Raw genomic sequence first — 19,857 nt, 5'->3', positions numbered from 1 at the left:
AGTTTTTTAGCAATGTGTTGAAAGGCAACGTGAGTTCACTCTGAGTCTTTGATTATGTTTAATAGCTTTGCTGTCAGACGGTGAGTCATGATCTTTCTCTTCTACTTTACAGTTTGTATTTACACCTCCTTGCATTTGATAAAAGCAATGTAACGGGCTCTGCCCATTGACATGACGACTCCTTTATTTTAATCAGTGCAGAGGAAAAAAATAAAACTTAGCACAATAGAGTGTAAAACCCTTTCCTTCAGCCATTTTAAATTTTAGTAGTCATACGTGTAAGTTTGTAGAAAGACTACTTTGTAAAACAAAATGTCAGCGTATCTAGTCATTTGATTTACATGAGAAATTTTGCTTTCTTTCTATCAGGTTCAATTTAGCAGATGAGCTTAAGGAAAAAAAAAATGTTTATCCTGTCTATTTGCAAGCCTTGGTGATGTAATCATTTATAAGCATGGCTTTGTAATATTTTATTTAATGGTAGAAAGTCAATGCTAATTCTCTCTCCAAAGCGGTGAGGCTGGATTTGTCTAGCAGCAGGGTGTGGTCAGAGGAAATGAACTGCAAAGAGAGCACCAGCTAAGGAGTGGGATCAGTATTTTCTGAATTCCCACTGGACTGCAATAACTGTTAATAATTTATCTCAAGTTTGCCTCTCTCTAGGCTGTATTTTTTAAAAGTAATTTCTTCTAGAAGTCTTTGAGCTTAGCCTTGTGGGGACTTTTTTTCCTCCTCATATACTAATGTCTTTAGTCAGATGTCACTAATTTGAAAATAGGTTACATCCCTTTTGTTGAAAATAATTTGGAGTTCAACCAAGTTGGTACCTGAGTAACTCAGTACTTGCCCCTCAGGTAGAATTCTATTTAGGATCCAAACAGAGAGATGAGGTAATGGATGAGCATAAGGTTGAGGTTGGCAAACTTTTTTTATAAAGGGTCAGATAGTAAATATTTTTGGCTTTGTGAGCCATACGGTCTCTGTCACAACTACTCAACTCTGCTGTAGTAGCAGGAGAACAGGTACAAACATCATGTAATAAGCGGTGATCATGGTTGTGCTCAAATAAAACTTTATTTACAAAAACAAGGAACAGGGGGCACCTGGGTGGTGAAGTTGGTTAAGTGTCCAACTCTTGGTTTCAGCTCAGGTCATAATCTCAGGGTCCTCGGATCAAGCCCCAGGTCGGGCTTGGCGCTCAGCTTGGAGTCTGCTTGGGATTTTCTCTCCCTCTCCCTCTGCCCCTCCTGCTTGTGCTCTCTCTGTCTCTGTCTCTCTAAAATAAATAAATAAATCTTAAAAAAAACAGGGAACAGGACAGATTTGGTCTATGTGCCATAATTTGCTAATGCTTGGTATAAGGTACCAGCCCCCTGGGGATCATGTTTTGGCACCTGACTTCAGAATGACTGACCACATAAATTTGCCTTGCTTGTCCATCCAGGGAAAGTATTGGAGTGCCTTTGGATATTAACAAGTTATTTTAAATGAGTCCTAACACCAGCAAGCTCTTAGTCAAGGCTTGTAGGGCTCTAGGCAAGAAATGCTTGAATAAAGGGCAAGAGAAGACCATCTGAGACCTGGACAGAGGTACCAGACAGTCAAACCCACCCAGTATGTTTTCCCAGGTATTAATAATGTGGGGAAGGGTGCACTGAAGTGGGAGTAGAGGGAGGGAAGTTGGCCAGGGGAGAAGTTCAGGCTAAATACTATTCTTAACAATGTGTCCATTCCAAATAAAAATCCTTCCAAGAGCTTAAAAAGTAGGAGTCACCAATATAATGGTGCTCCAGCCTAGTAGACAACAGTAGTCAGTTCAGAGAAGACAGTCAATCCCAGTAAGGACATTGGACTGTTTGATAGGCACCACTTTGGACTGATAAAAGATATCTATGTTGTGGGAGTGGGGCTGTTGGGACAGCCAATGGAGGTGAAGGCAAGGGAAGAAGCGAGGAGTGTTTGATGAGATATTCAGAAAAGTGGAAACTTGTGTGATTCAGCCACTAATTTAGACACCCAAGTTTTTCCCAGCAACTTAATTCCTAGAGTATTTTGCAAGATTTAATTAAGTCACCATGGGAATGTGCGACCAAGTTTCTGATCTACAGATCAGGTAGATGTCTGCAGACAGCACAGCAGAGGCCGGGGAAGGGGATTGTTAAGACCCAGGAACTAGATAGCTGCTGACTGGATTAGGGCCGTAGGCATTATGCTCACTTTGGACAAAAGCTGCAAGGTCCAAAAATGGACTCTTTCTTTATGAAGTCTGTTTCATACCTCCGCAGGGAAATCAGACACCATGCCTAACACTGCATTGTTCCATGAGAGTCTTAGCTACTGAAAATCATATTGTCTACCTTTTTTTTTTTACACATAAAGAACTTTTACATTGTAAAAAGATTTTAAAAGATGCAGTGAGGATTTTACTTGAAAATGGAAGCATTTTCAAGATGAAAAGTGGAAACAAAGAACAGCATAATAGGCATTATGTTTGGTAGACCTTTCAAGTTAAGATGAGTTATTATATTGTAGAAAATTTTTAAAAATAAAGAGAGCAATGCTTTTAACCTTTATGTGTATATTTAAACACTCATAAAACATTTCTACTTTTTATGACAAGAATTTCAATGTACTTACAGATGAAAGTAAAGAAGAATGCTTGATATTAATCGTGTAAAGGCAATGTAAATGTAAAGCATATTGCTTTTATAGTCATGAGGAGACCTATGTGACTTTGTATACCATTTGTGTAGCTTTATTTCCAGAAAGAGATAGTCTATTTGTTCTTTAATAAACTGCAGGCTTTGTCATCAATGGAGAATAGTAGCCACCTTTTAGTTTCTCAGTTAGTGGCTTCTCTAGATCAGGTTTGCCTGAGAGGAAAGTGCATTTCAGTTCTAAGAAAGTAACATCTCTTGAACAAAACTCTAAAAAGAAAAAAAAAAAAAAACACTCCAGTTCAGAACCTCACAACAATCGGAAACAATAAGACTGACACCTTAGTCACATGGCTTTTTGGCACCCACATTTGGGGAGCCATTGTTGGACAGTAGAGTTGTTGAATTTGAGATAAACAGAACTGAGATGTTTCCTCAGTGACCCAGAAGAGATGGGACAGCTAAATACAAGCAGCACCAATTGTATTCAACACCCTCAACTCCCAGGATAAATCTACATGTGAAAACTGGGGTCTGGAGCCATGTTGGAATATCTACCTTGTTAGGCACCCAAGGTTGATTCTGGAAAAGAACCATATGCCAGGCAGCCCACCAACATTGATGAACTGTATGCCACCAGCAGCCCACTGCATGCGGAGCATTGGAGAGAGGGGCCATTTCATGGAAACTGAGAGCCAAAAATCCAACTAGACACCTGAGTTTGACACAGGAGTGTGAATAGCACTCATTTATGTAAAGAAAAAAAAATAGGAAAACTAAGGTAATAGCAAAGGCCATTCACACATGTCCAGACTAGAGGAATACCCAGAGCCACACCCCTCTACAGAAACTGCTAGCAAGTCCCGAGTCCCTCATGGGGGGCTATTGGTCTAAAGCCATGCATGGCTAGGAGGATCATTGACCAGCAGGTGAAACCCAACTATGCAGCCTGCTGAGAAGTAAAATCTGGGCCTAGCTTTGAGGTTCCTGGTCCCTAAGCCACTTGTTTAACCTTCCATTTTCTATGCAGAGTGTTGAGTTCAGACACTAACAACACCTTCATGAAGCTTTTTTTCTTTTCTAGGAGTGCCTGTGTCTCCACTGAGCCAGCCTTTTGCAGAGGCTCTGAAATGCACTCTGTCCCCACAGTCTCCACATTTCTCCTTCTGCCCTTCCCATGAAAATGTGGGAAAAATTCGCTTATCAGGTGGTTTGTCCTGATGCCAAACAACTCACTTGGTAATTGGTTTAATAGCAATAAATCAGCTTATCAATGATTTTGGAAGAGTTATAGCTCTATATTCTAGACATTCTTCACTCAAACTGCTTCCCCACAGACTAATTTGGGGGCTCTTAGAGAAGATGAACTCTTCTGGTTGCTAATCTGAGGGGGAAACCCATCAGACTGCATTTATTTAGGCTCTCTGTTCAGTTTCTGCTGTGATAAACTGAGCTTTGCTAGTTTTGTGCCTGCTTTACACAATAGGGATACTGGAAATAAAGTGAAGACTTCAGAACAAAGGCAATAAAGCATCATTATGGCTAATGAAGGAATGATTTGTTTTGAATGCCAATTGCTTAGAGGCAAGGGTTTTGTAAAAATCAAATAATAAATGGTCACCGTATTGGCAGTGTAAATATTCCTCTATTGATCTTCTATGGAAATCAGATTTCAGATAGAAAAATGCCCGACATACTTAAGAATAGATTCTAGAGCAAGTATCTATGATGAAATGTTATCAAGTTCCTAACTTGCTTACATTACATTTTCAGAAGCACCCTGATACTTAGATTTATGACTTTTCTGCCATAACTTTGATTGCCAGATTCTATAGATTAATAAAATTGAAGAGCAAAAGTTTCATGAGCCATAATAATCAGAACAAGGCTATAAGGCAGCAGTTCTCATAAGTCTACACTAGACTCACCTAGAGAGTTTATTTAAAAGACAGACTCCCAGTACTTAGTCTCCAGAAACTTCAAGTCAAAAGAGCTAAGAAGGCCTACGAGTCATCATTCACACTAAATATCCAATGTATTCCTATGCATGTGGCCCTGATCGTATTTTGGGAAAAACTGCAATAGAATACATCCTGCTTTTGAATCAGATTTCACAGGACTCATATAAGAAAGAGGACAGAAAGTTAAGAGGCTTAAAATAGCTGAAATCAGAGCTGAGATCAAGCCTCCGATCCAGAATAGAATGCTGAAAGGGAGGGAAAGGATAAAAAGGAATATATATAGCCGGGCCACTCACCTTGCTCCCCTTTACCTGATCCACACCAAGTCCACATCTTACGAGACAACCCAGAGCTAATCCCCCACAGTCTTTAATGCACCCACTGAGTTCAACACTCCCTGCATCTCAGGAATAAAGGAACATTCTAGCAAGCAACATTGCAGTTACAAAGACTGGGGCTACTCAATACAAAAAAAGAAAAAAATTAAAAGGTAAAAACGTCAATCACACAAATGTATTGTCTGCCCTACTAATTATTTTAAAACATCTGAATAGCATACTTAGTCTACAGTTCATCCAGATGTTTCGGCTTTGTCTACAGAGCCATACACTGCACTCAAGCCTCTGTTTTGATGTGCATTTCCATGCTTGAACAGTCAGTGTCTGATGAGTGTGTTGAGTGTGTTGTAGGGTGGAGGGTGAAGATACAGCCTGGAGGCAGGCACAGACAGTCCCCAATTTCAAATAGATTCTGTTCCAAAGGTTGGTTTGTAACTTAGATGTTCACGATTCAAAGCATAGTTTCCTCTAGAAACCATGGTACATGCATTGCTTAACTGCTTGAGCCAGTCCACAGAAGGCTTTTTAATCCATGGCATAGCTAAAAAGCTGGGTCTGGGTTAAATCACCCAACTGAGTTGCCAAGGGAGGACGCCCTCCCCTGAAGCTCTCTGGAAGAGGAGGAGGAGAGGATGGATTTCATCTCTTTCCTACATTCAGGAATGACCCAGTGCTTACAAAGTTTATACCTCCCTCCCTCACCCCCAGCTAAAACTCACGTTCCTAAATTCAATTTTTCTGAACTAAATGTAATGAAAAGAAATTTGGACAAATTTGATTAAGTAGATAAATGACCTATAACCCCCTAGCTTTCCAGGAGATATTTGCCTTTTAAAAGACACTGTTTAATTTTTTGAAAAATAAAGCTCTAATTGTGGAAATGGCAATCAGTATAGCATAATATTAGAACTACATGAACATGAGAGAAATATTCAGATTCTTTCAGGGAAAGGGAAACTATAGGCAGGCTGCACTTGCCTAAGAATTTTCTCTTAGTCTGTTTCCCAGAATGCTTCTCACATTTATGTCAACAATGTTTACTTCTCCACCATCAAATATTCAGATTTTCCAAAGGTTCCACATTATGTTTTGAAGCAGCCAAATAGAGGCAATTAGGCCACCAATGTGTGTGGGGTTGGGGAGAGGCAAAAGGGACAAGCCTTTGAACATATGGATCATTTCTGAGGTGAGTTCCCCCACTACTGAAAAATGTATTGGTCTATGTGGACAAATGCCCATGCTGATTGTATATAAATATACTGAGTGCTGATGGCAAATCACGTTAATTAACACAGACCAACACTTCTTAGTGATATGCTACGATCAATGCTGTTCTATTATGATATTCATCTCTAATTAATTTGGCTCGGCAGGCTAAAACTGCAGACCGTGTCTACTCAGGGGATGGAATTTGAAATATGCATTGCTTTGCTTGTGGACTGAACTAGCACACGGCTAAGCTTTGGGAAGCAGAAGAAGTCATTTCACATCACCGCTCTCTGTCAATGAGTTTCAACCAGAGAACCTCTGCAGAGGCAAAAAAAAAAAAAAAAAAAAAAACCAAAATCACTGCAGGGGAAATTCCGAGGTGGAAGGAGAAAGACATAATGTAGATATCCAAGAGAATCTTGGGGCCTGAGTAGAAATCAGCCAGAAGAACCAGCCTATTTACTGGCACTTACTACAGGAGGTAGGCACTCTTTGGTTTCACTCCATTCTCTCTGCAAGAGAGTGAAATACTCTTTCAAATGCTGGGAAGCAATGCACTGAAGCAATAAATAGAGCAACATCTCAAGTCCAAATGAGTGGGTTCAAATCCCCTCACTCCCCCACTTATCGACTGTGTTGTTTGGGACAAGTAACTTATTTTCTCAAGTAACCCTCTCCTCATCTGTAATATGGGACTAATAATAGTTATTATCACCCACTACCTCAGAGGAAGTGATAAAGAAGAAGACATGCCTTCAAGGGGCCTGGCACTCCATGAACATTCACAAAGGGTAGGCTGTTACTAGGCTGAGGGACATAATTGGCTTTCGTGGCCATTTATTTCAGGGTAATAATGGGCTATGTGTAATAGCATCATAGTCTACCTATCCAGACAAAAATCACTACCCTATAGGCCAGCTCTACAAGCCTTATGACCCTGGAAATCTAGAGGGCAAGATATACTACTGCTCAAAGCTGTCTTTCAGTGACATCCATTGTACAGGTAACTTGATCATGGCCTGGAAAAGAATGACCAGTTAAGTTCCTGGAAGGATGTGGCCTTCGCCATCATAATTTTAGGACTGCACTGACCACAGTCTGAAAAAGAGAGAAGAGCCCCTTCTTATCCAGGTCTTGTATATACAAAGGGCAGCCTGTGGTTGATTTGATTTGATTTCCTATTTACTTTGTAACTGAGGGCCAGGTCCAGCACTGGGACATCCAGAGTGCACATTATAAAGCCAGCTCATAATTCAGATGAAGGAAGAGCGAATTCCCCAGCTCAGGATTGAGGATGTCGGCGCAGCGCCCCTCCTCATTATGCGGTACTGTAACTCATTTGCTAGTTGTCCCTCACTCTAATGAGCACTGAACTCACTCAAAATATACTAAGAGATAGTTTTTATTAAACATGATATTAAGAAAAAGGTTAGGTTCTCTTTTAGCACTGCAGGCAATTACTGAAATATGTGAATTCAAATGGGAATGGAATTATAATAGGTTTTTGCTCTTCTAGTCTTCCCAGGTTCTACCCTCTCTCTTCCTCTCCTTTCCCTCCATCCCCAGCTTTGTCATATAGAGCTGTAATGAGAACATGTAACAATGTCCCAGGAGCCCCTTTTAGAGAGCCCTTTGATATATGGTCCAGCCCATCCAAGCATATTTAGTCTTGGCTTATAATCACCTATGAACACCTGCATCTGTCTCATTAGATCATAGTTCCTTAAAGATTGAGATCATGTGTTTTCACCATTTTTTTACCCGCCACCCCTACCCCTCCCTGCCTCGGCACCGGGCTCTCAGACAGTGATGGGAATACGATGGAAGGAAGGAAGCCCAGGAGGCGGACTCAGCAGTTTGCAGGCTGGTGCTTCCTGGTCTTCCTTGGGGACACTCCAGCAGCTCTGGTGAGCCATGCAGCAACCCCACCCTCCTCACTGACTTGGCTGCCTCCACTCCTGGCTCTGCCCTCTGCCCAAACTTCAGCTCCCTCATGTCTTCCGTTGTCTTCTGATCTGTGTTTGGTGCATTTTTCTAATGTCTAACTCTTGGTATGAATGCCTTCTCTCTGTGTCTCACATTCAGATTTCTCAGGGAGAGGATTTGATTCATTTAATTATCACACAGGGTTCTCACACTGATTTATCTCGTGGGCCACGATCCAGCTGATGGCCAGGCTCAGTCAGCGGTGGCCCAGGGTAAGTGTGTACCTGCACCAAAGCATTTCCACCTGAGAATAGTGTACATAGTCTGGAGAGAGAGAAGCTTTAGGTGTGATAGGACCTCAGGCTTGCAGCACCTTTTCCCCACCAAAGAAGAAGAAGCCCTGCAAAAATGTGTTCTAATTTTTTTTTAAAGATTTTATTTATTTGACAGAGAGAGAGACACACAGCGAGAGAGGGAACACAAGCAGGGGGAGTGGGAGAGGGAGAAGCAGGCTTCCCGCTGAGCAGGGGGCCAGATGTGGGGCTCCATCCATCCCAGGACCCTGGGATCATGACCTGAGCCGACGGCAGACGCTTAACCAACTGAGCCACCCAGGCGCTGCTCAAAAATGTTTTCTAAAAAGCCACCTGGCTCTGGGGGCTGGGCTTTTGCTTTAGGCGTAGCAAATAATAGATCCTTCCAATAGATGAGCACAAGCATGTAATATAACTGCTAAATTCCAACATTGTGCAAAACACAGAAGAGAGAATGATTGACTAAAACGCTGTCCCCAATCTCAAGGTGCCCACAGACTAGTAGCAAAAGACAGAATGTACGCTACTAAGAGCAGCATCATATGACAATGGCTAAGACTATGGGCTTTAGACACCAGCTTATATTATAGTTTGGTTTTGTTTTATTTACTAGCTGCATAACCTTAACTTCCCTAGGTGTCGGTTTCCTTGTTTGTAAAGTACCGCTCTGTACTGAGAAGATAGAGGGAAGGAAAGATGTCCCGGAAATGGGCTCAACAGCCACACAGCCTGGTGCTCTGTGGAGAACTGGAGTGTGGGTGTAGGAATTCTTCACTTGCGGGATGTTATGATACGTAAATCACCTAGCATAGTGCCTGGCACACCAAGAGATCTTACTGAAGAATGGCCATATATTTTCTAATGCAACCTAAATATTAAAAATGAAAGTATCCCTAAAGTACCATGGAAAGCAAAAAGGAGAGAGGAGAAGTCAGAGAAGCCCCGGCCAAGAGCTCTCTTTTTCAGAGCAAGTCAGCGGGCGGTGGGGGCAACCCAGGAGCACAGGGGCGCCTTCTACAGGCCGCGCGGTCCCGAGCTGCTGCGGCTTTTCTCTCCGTCCCGACAGGGAGCAGGAAGCAACCATGCAGGGGGAAACTGAGGCATGCCACTGCATGGAGGGACATCTGCAGCCATGTCTGTCATAAGCTACTCTGTTAGCTTGCAAAATGCGTACCCTGTTATAATGGGAGAGTGCCGAATTTCTACAGATTTGCATTGATTTTGTGTTCATCTAGGCCTATAAGGATGTTATTATAGCTGAGACACCATTTTGAGGGTTTGTTTACTTAAGTTTAACTGCTCCTGGGGAAAGCCTAGTATGAAAAATACATGACTGCACTCTTGGATTTATTTAGCTCAACTTTTTCTATCATCGCTGGAGTCCAACCCCAGGTACTAGTTTGAAAGTCTAATTAACAGCCAGGAAGGTCATTAGAGAAGGACTGGAGAGTTCATTTAAGGATATGGCCATACTTAGTTTACTTCACATGAAAAATTAAACACAAAAGTAATAACCACAAAGATTTGTTTCTGCTACGTGATTGTTTTAGACCAGAGGGGGAAAATTTATACTTGTTTAAGTTTCTGATTAAAGTGAAGGATCCCATTTCATACTAAATGAAGAGAACTAATTTTTGACTAGAGGCCGCAATTTGTAATATTAGCATGCCTGGAATTACAATGACAGGGACACTTTTGTGAATCACCAAGAGTATAAGGGCCCTGGGTACGGGAAAGTGAGTTGCTCTGATGAATGAAGAAAGCTGGTTATCACAGCAGCAATTGTCCTCAGTAATAATCAGGCCAACCTACTACCTGCAACATGCTGAGCAAGTAGGTAATCAAGGACAGTGTCATGCATTAAAATGACAAGAAGGACCTGCTAAAAATCAGGCCGCAACATCACAGTCACCCTTTTTGTTCTGAGATAAAATGAAATGCTGAACATTTTTTTTAGTTCTTATCCTCTTCCTTTCAGACATAAGGAAAATTATCTTTTATTACCAGATTAATTTTACCTTATGAATTTATTAAGACATAGGCTGATCTAAAGACTGGCGGTTGACACTTGCATGTGTCTGGCTTCTCCAGTAGTTTCTTAAGTGACCTAGTAAGTCTAACTCTCATTTCTTATCATCAGTGCGTTAGGATGCTTAAGAAATATGTGATGATAATTGAACATTCTACAAAGAGAAGAAAAAGGAGATAAAGGATGTCATCCATGTCTTTGACACTCATGTCACAGCGTTTGTAATATTTTCACTATATATACCATTGTGTGCACTGGAGACAGGGTTTGGGATACAGCGTATATGAACCTGCAGTGCAGCACGGGGCTTTAAAATTCAGTATTATGTGTGCCTATTTGACCTTCAGCTCCCTGCGAGCAGCCTCTCATCAGCAGGGCATTTCTTGGCAGCATTGTTCTAAGACTCTAGATAACTTTTCCAAAGCAAAAAGTAATAGAAAAGAGTATGCGGTGGTGAAATAGTGGTCACCTAGTGATTGTTTAGCCTGTTTTCAACACCCTCTTTGTAATAATCAAAACAAGTTCAAGTTTGAATTTTAGTAGCAGTTTTTTTCTTCTGCAGCAGAGGATAGATTTTCAGATGATGATTCTGGATTAATACAAAGCACCATTTCCCTCAGAATGCTGCCGTTATCAGACCCCTGTCCCCCACCCCCATGCTCCATCCTTGGGGAAAAGGCACACGTGAAAAAAGTGTCCATTTATAAATGTTACAAATACAATTTCGGGTTAGACAGGTGTTCCCAGGAAGAAACATTTCAAGTCTATGGATTCAAAGCATGTCCTTTTCTTTATGTATATATATTTTTTTTTTATAAAGATTTTTATTTATTTATTTGAGAGAGAGAGAATGAGAGACAGAGAGCATGAGAGGGAGGAGGGTCAGAGGGAGAAGCAGACTCCCTGCCAAGCAGGGAGCCCGATGCGGGACTCGATCCCGGGACTCCAGGATCATGACCTGAGCCGAAGGCAGTCGCTTAACCAACTGAGCCACCCAGGCGCCCTGTATATATTTATTTTTATTGTATTCATTTTTGGGCTATTGTTTGCTGATACTCTAAATCAAGGCTTTTTTTTTTTTTTCCCATTTAAATCCACTGCATGTTTAAGGGGAAGCAGAAGTGTGAGAAGAGCAGAGATTGTTTAAAAGAGCTCTTATATGGGGGCGCCTGGATGGCTCAGTCAGTTGAGCGTGGGACTCTCAGTTTTGGCTGGGGTCATGATCTCAGTGTGGTGGGATAGAGCCCCGCATCAGTCCCCGCTCAGTGGGGAGTCCGCTTGAGATTCTCTCTCTCCCTCCCTCTGCCCCTCCCTCCCGCTCTCTCTCTCTCTCTCTAAAATAAATCTTTTTAAAAAAAAAACAGAGAGAGCTCTGATATGTTAACCCAGGGCAATGGACCAGGACCTCCTAGATTTGTAACTGGCCAGGGTGAGCAGAACTCGGCTCTTTCCTAAGCCTCCTGCTGGTTTTCTGTTCAGAGATTCAGTCCTTCCAAAGCAATGGGAAGCTCAACATCTGGAAATAGAAATAAGAAATCGAATCTCTCTCATCCCCAACATCTCCATAGGTTAAAAAAAATCTCTGACTCCTACAAATACATTCAACCAAGACATTTAACCTACACATAATTAAGAACAGAGTCAAATATTATAGACTCTCACGTGTGTTCGATAGCCACATTCTGAGCAATCTGCCTCTTGTTCAGCGATGACCCCCCCCACCCCACAATGCTGGGGACACAGAGTAGGCACACAATCCATGTTAGTTGGATCAATTCAGAACTTTGAGGAGTGAGGAAGCCCAGATTTGAAAAGGAGATGATCAGATTCGGACTTCTCTTTTCCCCTTTTTTAGTTAAAAAAAAAAAAAATTACATGGAGAAAGGTACATAAAATACATATGTACTGTTTTACAAATAATTTTTTAAAAAGTGAAACCCTCATAACCATCACCTGGTGGTTTTCAACCTCTTTGTTTTGGATTCAAAATGGATTACTTTTATTCCCTATAGTCCTTAGCACAATGACATATCACTTGATAATTAATTGAAATGAAAATAAAATTTAAAAAATATTTTCATTTTCATGTAAATCTATTAAAACAATACCAATACTTATCAGTGCATGAAATTCAGATTGCTAGACCAAGAATATGGCATTTCAAAAGAGAACTATTTTTTCCTCTACTCTGATTCCTTTGCAGTTGCAATTCTCTTTTGAGAGAAATCATGCCCATCCCCATAACAATGCTGAGAAGATAACTTCAGAAATTTCAAAAAGAAAGAGAGAGAGAGAGAGAAGAAAGAAAGAGAAAGAAAGAATAAGAAAATGGGTCTTCTTCCTCTGGAGCAGATCACTACTCCTGCCAGTTAGGTAAACCAAATGCCCTAGGAGGTCTTAAGACATTTTTTAAAAAGAAAATGTTTTGTGAATACAAAGGAAATCTGGACCAAAAAAAGCCTAATGAAGTGAAAATGTGAAATTTAAGAAGACAGCTATTTCTTGCTTAATGACTTATTTATGTGCTGATTGAGCTGACACCCCTTCACACTTAGAGATTGGGATGTGTCCAGGTTCCTTTGTGAAGAAAGAATTCCACCAAATTTTCCCTGAGAGGCTAGAGAAGAATTAAGGCTGAACATTTTATGTGATGGATTTCAGAAGTGGCTCAATTTAGCTAAGTTAAGGTTGAAAGAGTGAGAAAACCAATACGATCCCAAAGGCAAAATTCTTTCTTCTGTAAAAACTAATCTTTTGCCAAAAATGCTTGCTTTAAAGCACAAAAAGAACTCTGTTAGAGTTGTGATTTTAAAACGATTGCTATCATTCTTGCCCAGAGGGTGAATTAACCTGAAACTCATCAGCCATGCAGTAAAATTACATCTGTTAATAAAATGCATTTTTTTCTTCATAGTAGTACTGATATATAGTCTATAAGCAACCTCTAGGTTTCATAAAAATTAAGCTATGTTTATGGTTAAAACAATGTAAAACAATAAACACTTACCAAGTACCTAGGTTGTATATAGAAAGATACTCGGTATTCTAAAAATGCTGTAAGTGGATAACTATGCAGACTCCACCTTGAAATATAAAATAAATGCTGAAAATATTCATGAGAGTAAAGATTGGGGAAACTAATGTTTTCTTTCAATATTTAGTTGTCTTTTTTTAGTAAGGATTAGAAGGGCATAAAGGAACAACTTTGATTTAATGAAGTCATCAATAAAAAAGTAAATAAACACTTCGGAATGTGTATAACAGCTGCATATTTAAAATCAAGCATAGACTGGACAGCATCTATGGAGACAAAAGAGGAGACAAATTATGGTCTGTTTTTCCTTCTCTGTAGCCCACTCCATGTCCAACAGAGTCATTTTGAGAACTCTATTAAACTGTTCAGGTGTGAAAATAGAAGCTAGTGTATTTGTGTTCCAAAATAAAAGACTTTTGAACACTGGAGTCATCGCTAGCCCTTAAAGAAAAGTACTAAATAGTCTTAGGAGGAACAAAGGAAAACGTGAGCTGCAAACATATCCTTGAAGACAGGACCCTAGAGCTGCTGAGTTCTCATACAGGACCAATACTTTGGGATAAAACTCAGCCAAGAGTAATTTACATGGAAGTATGGAAGATGCTCTGGGAAATGAAATCACTCTATGCTTAAAAGATATGGAATGAAAGAACTCCATTTTTAAATGCTATGGTAAGAGATACCCTGCATTTATACACACAATTACCTCAGTTTTCAACAGCAAGATTTGTTGCAATGGAAACATTCTCTTTTTTTAGATTTAAGAGTTCCAAATGGTACTGTAGCCTACATTAAACATAAGTGCCCCTTTCCTTTACAAAACTCTCATTTACTCAAGTCATTGAATTCCAAATAACCTCACTGGGGTACCGGCATTAATCTCCATCATCATATTCATAAATTAACCCTAAAAAGATTATAGTCCTTCAAAGTTGGATTCTCCCTTTCAATTATGTGTTATAGTGCATACTTTTCACTAAAGTGATTAATAATAGAAGCATATAAGGTGATAGTTGTCTGACAGCCGAGGAAGAAGTGCACATGCAGGTGTAGACATTGCTGATGCATTCTGAAGCCCAAAGACGTGACTGGGTTAGTTCCCCACCCCCACCCCCACTCTGCCAAATAGTCCTACTTTGTTATTGTTTTATAAATGTCTAATTTAGGTTGGCATAAATACAAAAAAAAGCATTCGTTTTTATTTATGCATCTTGAATACACTTTTATAAATATGTAAAATGAACACATTTTGAGAGTTTAATGAGTTTTATAATTCTATTCCTAGATAAACATACTTTTTGATTAAAAAAAAGAAAAATAATTATTTCCTGATTTATTCCAAATTACCTAAAGGGCCCAAAACATAACAGAGCAAATAATGAATGCAAATCAGGAAAGACTCCTCTATATTGCTTTCCTTCAGCTCCAGATTTATTAGAACATGAGTGCATGGAAATAGGGAAAACAAGTAATGGTTTTCTACCCCGGTAGTGCAGGCTTTACAAACGCCAAAGAAAGCAAGTCAGGGATATGGTCGTGAGGGCTCTCCCTTTGGGTATTGCTGGCACTCCCTGACTTTGAGTGAACCATCACCAGATAATGTGGAGGCAAGAACATTGACCCACTTCAGAAAACACTTCCCACTGGAATTTTGAAAGGAATAGGGATCCCATCCAGTTCTGAGGTCATCAGATTTGATTTTATATCCACCTTTGATCACTGTGACCGTGTGAAGTGGCTTACCTGAAAACACAGCCTGGACACCCAGTGTGACAGTGTGAGCGCGGTTCCTGTCAGCAATTAGACTGCCTCATGATTCATGATTCATTACGGAATTAGGATGTGGCTGAGTGTAATCACTGTTGTGTGTGTGTGTGTGTGTGTGTGTGTGTGTGTGTGTGTGTGTGGCTGATGACAGTTACACTGAGGGGAAACAGAAGCCCAGGTAGAAAGTTTAATGAGAACGTTCTCTCCTCTTGTTCCACTTGGATCTATGGCAAATCTTGTGAGTTCAAAAGGATGTGGGAGCCCTTAGGTACAAGTTCTGTCAAGGTTGGTTGGAACATAAGACATGTTCCTGGAGGGAAAATAGAAATGATCAATAAATCTCTTGTTCTTGATCCAAGGTAATTCAGAATAGCTGTTATTTCTAAACAATTGGATTGATAACTTGAATTTGCCCATTAGCTAAATGAATGTTATTCTTTTTTATTTGACTTGCCTCTGTTGTATCAAATTAAAAAATACCAGTTGTATAAGGAGCAAATACATTTTCTTTTTCTTTTTTTTTTTTTTAAGATTTTATTTATTTATTTATAGGACAGAGAGAGACACAGCGAGAGAGGGAACACAAGCAGGGGAAGTGGGAGAGGGAGAAGCAGGCTTCCCGCTGAGCAGGGAGCCTGATGTGGGGCTCGATCCCAGGACCCTGGGATCATGACCTGAGCCGAAGGCAGACGCTTAACACCTGAGCCACCCAGGCGCCCCGGAGCAAATACATTTTCATGACAATGTACCAGGATACCAAATTTGAGTAGACAGTACCTACACTTAAAAGTGCTTTAAACCCTAAATTTAAACTCAGATAATATATCTTAGAAAATGCCTTTTTTTCTCTGAATGAAGACAGAACCGATGAATCGTGGACATTGACTCTCTAGTCTATAATCTATTGTTTACTGAAACCTTGTAGCACTAATAAGTTTATATTATGCCTTCTTGATACCTTCCTCATAATCTGGCTAGGGATCTTCCAGGAGCATCCATACTCTGTTGCCATTTATTAACATATTACATGAGAAGTGAATAATACCTTTGCGACCAAGTCGAAGCATACTTCCTTTACCTATCTGCCAGCTCATTTGCTAGCCCCCTTTGCCCCAGTAACAGGCAGTGGGGTGAGAGATTATTGAGTAAGATTCTCCTAAACATTCTAAGGTATTTTAAACAACTACCAACCCCCCCCGCACACACACACACACACACACCACAGGCTGGATGCAAAGTGGTTTGGCTCCCTTAGGTTACTAATGCTTTAAAGATCTTTCTACCTACTTGATTTGTATCCAGAGAAGGAAGGTACACGTGAGTAGGTCTGACAAACCAATCAGTGGGAAATTAAAGTTGGAACCAGTGTCAAAGAAGGGATTTGCGATTGGCATAGGGATCATTTAAAATTCAGTGATGTCGGTGCACCAACAGTACATGAGTCTCCTAGTATTACTTCTATTCATTACTCCTAGGAAATGAGATAAAACTTAGAAATAAAACTTTCTCTAGAAACCTCAGTCATGTAGCAAAATCACAAATATTTGTTAACTTGCAAGGTTGAGGGGGAAAAGCAAGCAATGTAGTTAGACTTGTCTGTAATTAAGTAAATTTCATTATTAAATATCTTCTCAAAAGGAGAATTGTATGAAAAAAGTTTATAAATCTTTATAGCTCTAACTCAGAAGGCATTTGTTAAATATATGAAGAAATTTCTAAACACCGGGGTCGTATATACACTTCATGCTTCCCCACAACCAAAATCTTTCTCTACTCTGAACAGTAGGACTGGGTTTATTTGCATCTAGCTGGAGTTCTTTTTTTTTTTTTCCTGAAGAAAAGAAAAGTCATCATGGTCTGAGAAATGGTGGGCAAAAAGACCTCCTGCTTAGTATTTGTGACATTACCTTCTGAAGAAAGCCCGCTCACTAATGTGGCAGATGCACTCCAGATTATACAATAAGAAACAATGATGCAGTTACAAATTCCACTCTGAGCTCTGAGTAGACACAGTTGTTTTGATGACAGGAACACATTTATTCTCAAAGATATCAGAACATAAATTAAAATATTAGATATTCAAACTGATAGTTGGAAAAACAAAGGTTATTCCCAGTGTGTCAAGTAGATATTTGCCTCTGACAAGTTCATGAAATGCATCTTTTCTTGGTGTTGTCACCAGCAACTCAACAAGACACCTAAAATTTCCGTTTTAAAATGTACTTAACATTGCCTGAAGTACATGAGAGACATTTGGAAATTGCAAAGTTTGACTGTGCTTGGTAGCAGTTTTGGGGAATATTCTAACAATAGTCAAGGTGCCTTAAGATCCTGTTTGCTTTTACTAATTTCTTAGTTGTGAATTAGAATCTTGCTACCTTTGCTATTTCATTTAGGAAATTATTGCTTAACAGGATGCTAGTCATCTTAAAAAGGTAATATATTTCCAGAATTGCCTTATTTTCTCACTTTTACAGGATTAACTAATACAATAATTTTTTCCCATTGAATCTATCTTTAAGGAGCTAGGTGACAGTAGAAAGAAAAACATATTTGAAACTGCACCAAATTAGTTGGATTCCCCTGCGGGTACCTGGTACCCATGGACAGGCAGTTCAGCAACTCTGGAGATCCTGGGCCAGTCCCAGTAATGGCAGAGAAGCCTCTTAGCTCTGAGACCTTGTAGCTGTAACTCTAGCCTGCACAAATCCTGGAGCATACAAGATGTGGTTTGCTGCAAAAAATAAGACTGCAGCCAAATCCCAGCCCCTCCACGTGCCTTCCACTCTCATGCAAGGCTAGGTAGACAAGAATCAAGTCTTTTGCTGAATTTCCTAAATCCCAGTGCCTTTTTTGTTTGCTGTTCTGAATTTTCATTTTCATATTTTAGAAATTTATGTACAATAAGATTCACTTTCTGGTGTATGTTTTTATGAGTTCTGGCAAATATAGTCATATAACCACCACCACAATTAAGACATGGAATAGTACCATCATCCTACTCACCAAAAAAATCCATCATGCCACTCCTTTTTAAACTCTCCCCCCATCCTTAACAGAGAACAGAACTACTCAGTCTTTATAATTTTCTCATTTCAGGAATACTATATGAATGGAATCATACAGTATATAGTATTTTGAGTCTGTCTTCTTTTGTTTAGCATAATGCATTTGAGATTCATCCAAATGCATTATAGATGATATGTATCGATATACATTCTTACATTTACCAATTATTTATTCCTTTTTATTGCTGAGTAGTATTTCATTATATGAATGTGCCACAGTTTATTTATTCCTTAGCTGAGGGACATTGGGTTGTCACCAGATTTGGCCAAATATGGATAATACATTCAGGGATTAGGGGTTTTTTGTTGCTGTTTTGGTTTGTTTGGGTTTTTTTGTTTCTTTGCGGGGGGGTTGGTGTTTTTGGTGTTTTTTTTTTTTTTGCAAACATGGGTTTTTATTTCATCTGAAATATCTAGAAGTGGAATTGTGGAATTTCTGGATCATATGCTAAGTATATATTTAAGTTTGGAAGAAACAACCAAACTGTTTCCCAGAGTGGCTGTACCATTTTGCATCCCCACCAGCAATGCATGAAAGTTCCAGTGGGTCTATATTCTCCTCTGCACTTGGTATTATCAGCTGTTTTGTTTGGTTGTTTGTTTTGTTTAGTGTTTATTTTAGCCATTCCAATAGGCATATAGTGATAGCTCATTGTGGGTTTAATTTTCATTTTCTTAAAGACTAATGAGATTGAGTATTCTTTCATATACTTAGCTGCCATTTGTATATCCTCTTTGGCAAAGTATCCATTCAAATCTTTTTTTCATTTTTTAATTGGGTTGTTGTTGCATTTTGAGAGTTCTTTAGATATTCTTGATACAAGTCATTTCTCAGATGTGTGGTTTGCAGATAGTTTCTCCCAGAGTGTGGCTGGTCTTTTCATTCTTTTAGCAGTGTCTTTCTCAGAGCAAAATTTATATATATTGGTAAAGTCCAATTTATTACCTTTTTTTCTTTCATGGATCATGCTATTGACCTAAGAAATTTTTGCCTAACCCAAGATCACAAAGATTTTATGTTTACTCTAAAAGGTTTATAGGTTTTTAATATCGGTACCCCCTTTCAATGAGGCCATTAAATACCCTGTGAATTCTGAGTATTGTAAATGGATATAGAAAATTTAAGATATCAGAGGAATTGTTAGCTCCATGAAGTCAAACTCTCCATCTCACAGTGACCACTGTGCCTTGCCCTAGCCCCACCCGCGTCAGCAGCCAGGTGTTCAATAAACACTCATTAAGAACTGATCAATCTTCTCAGAGAAGTGAACTGATTACTTACTTCAGTGTAGTGTAGTACAAGAAGGATAGGCTTTGGGGTCAGCTCTGCATTCACATTTCAGCTCCACATGACCTGGGGTAGGCATTTCACTTACGTTCTTTGGGCAGGGTTTCCTGACTTAAAAATATGAACTAAGAATGCATGCTGAGGTTTTTTGTGAGGATGAAGTGTGGCACCATATGAAAGTGTCTTCACAGTGCCTGACATACATTGGGAACTCTGCGAAGGGTTATTTTCTCCCTTTTTTCTCTTTCCATCCCATCCTAAATATG

General features: G+C 39.7%; 1 protein-coding gene across 8 annotated transcripts in view; it reads left to right on the top strand.

Annotated features, from left to right (window-relative positions):
* B3GALT1 (beta-1,3-galactosyltransferase 1) overlaps positions 1-19,857 on the top strand; it is a 509,322-nt gene that overhangs the window by 406,106 nt on the left and 83,359 nt on the right. Inside the window, exons 1-2 of one of the 8 annotated variants that reach the window (XM_032408800.1) lie at positions 1,281-6,646; positions 12,638-12,807. The exons of 6 other annotated variants lie outside the window; for them this stretch is intronic. The gene's annotated coding sequence lies outside the window, so the exon portion shown is untranslated. Of the gene's footprint in view, positions 1-1,280; positions 6,647-12,366; positions 12,808-19,857 lie in introns of those variants that run through there. One more of the 8 variants, XM_032408780.1, reaches the window with a different exon arrangement.

This window comes from Phoca vitulina, unplaced genomic scaffold (assembly GCF_004348235.1).
Source record: "Phoca vitulina isolate PV1807 unplaced genomic scaffold, GSC_HSeal_1.0 scaffold1, whole genome shotgun sequence".
In the NCBI taxonomy this organism is placed as follows: Eukaryota; Metazoa; Chordata; class Mammalia; order Carnivora; family Phocidae; genus Phoca; species Phoca vitulina.
This window is presented reverse-complemented; position numbering and strand designations above follow the sequence as displayed.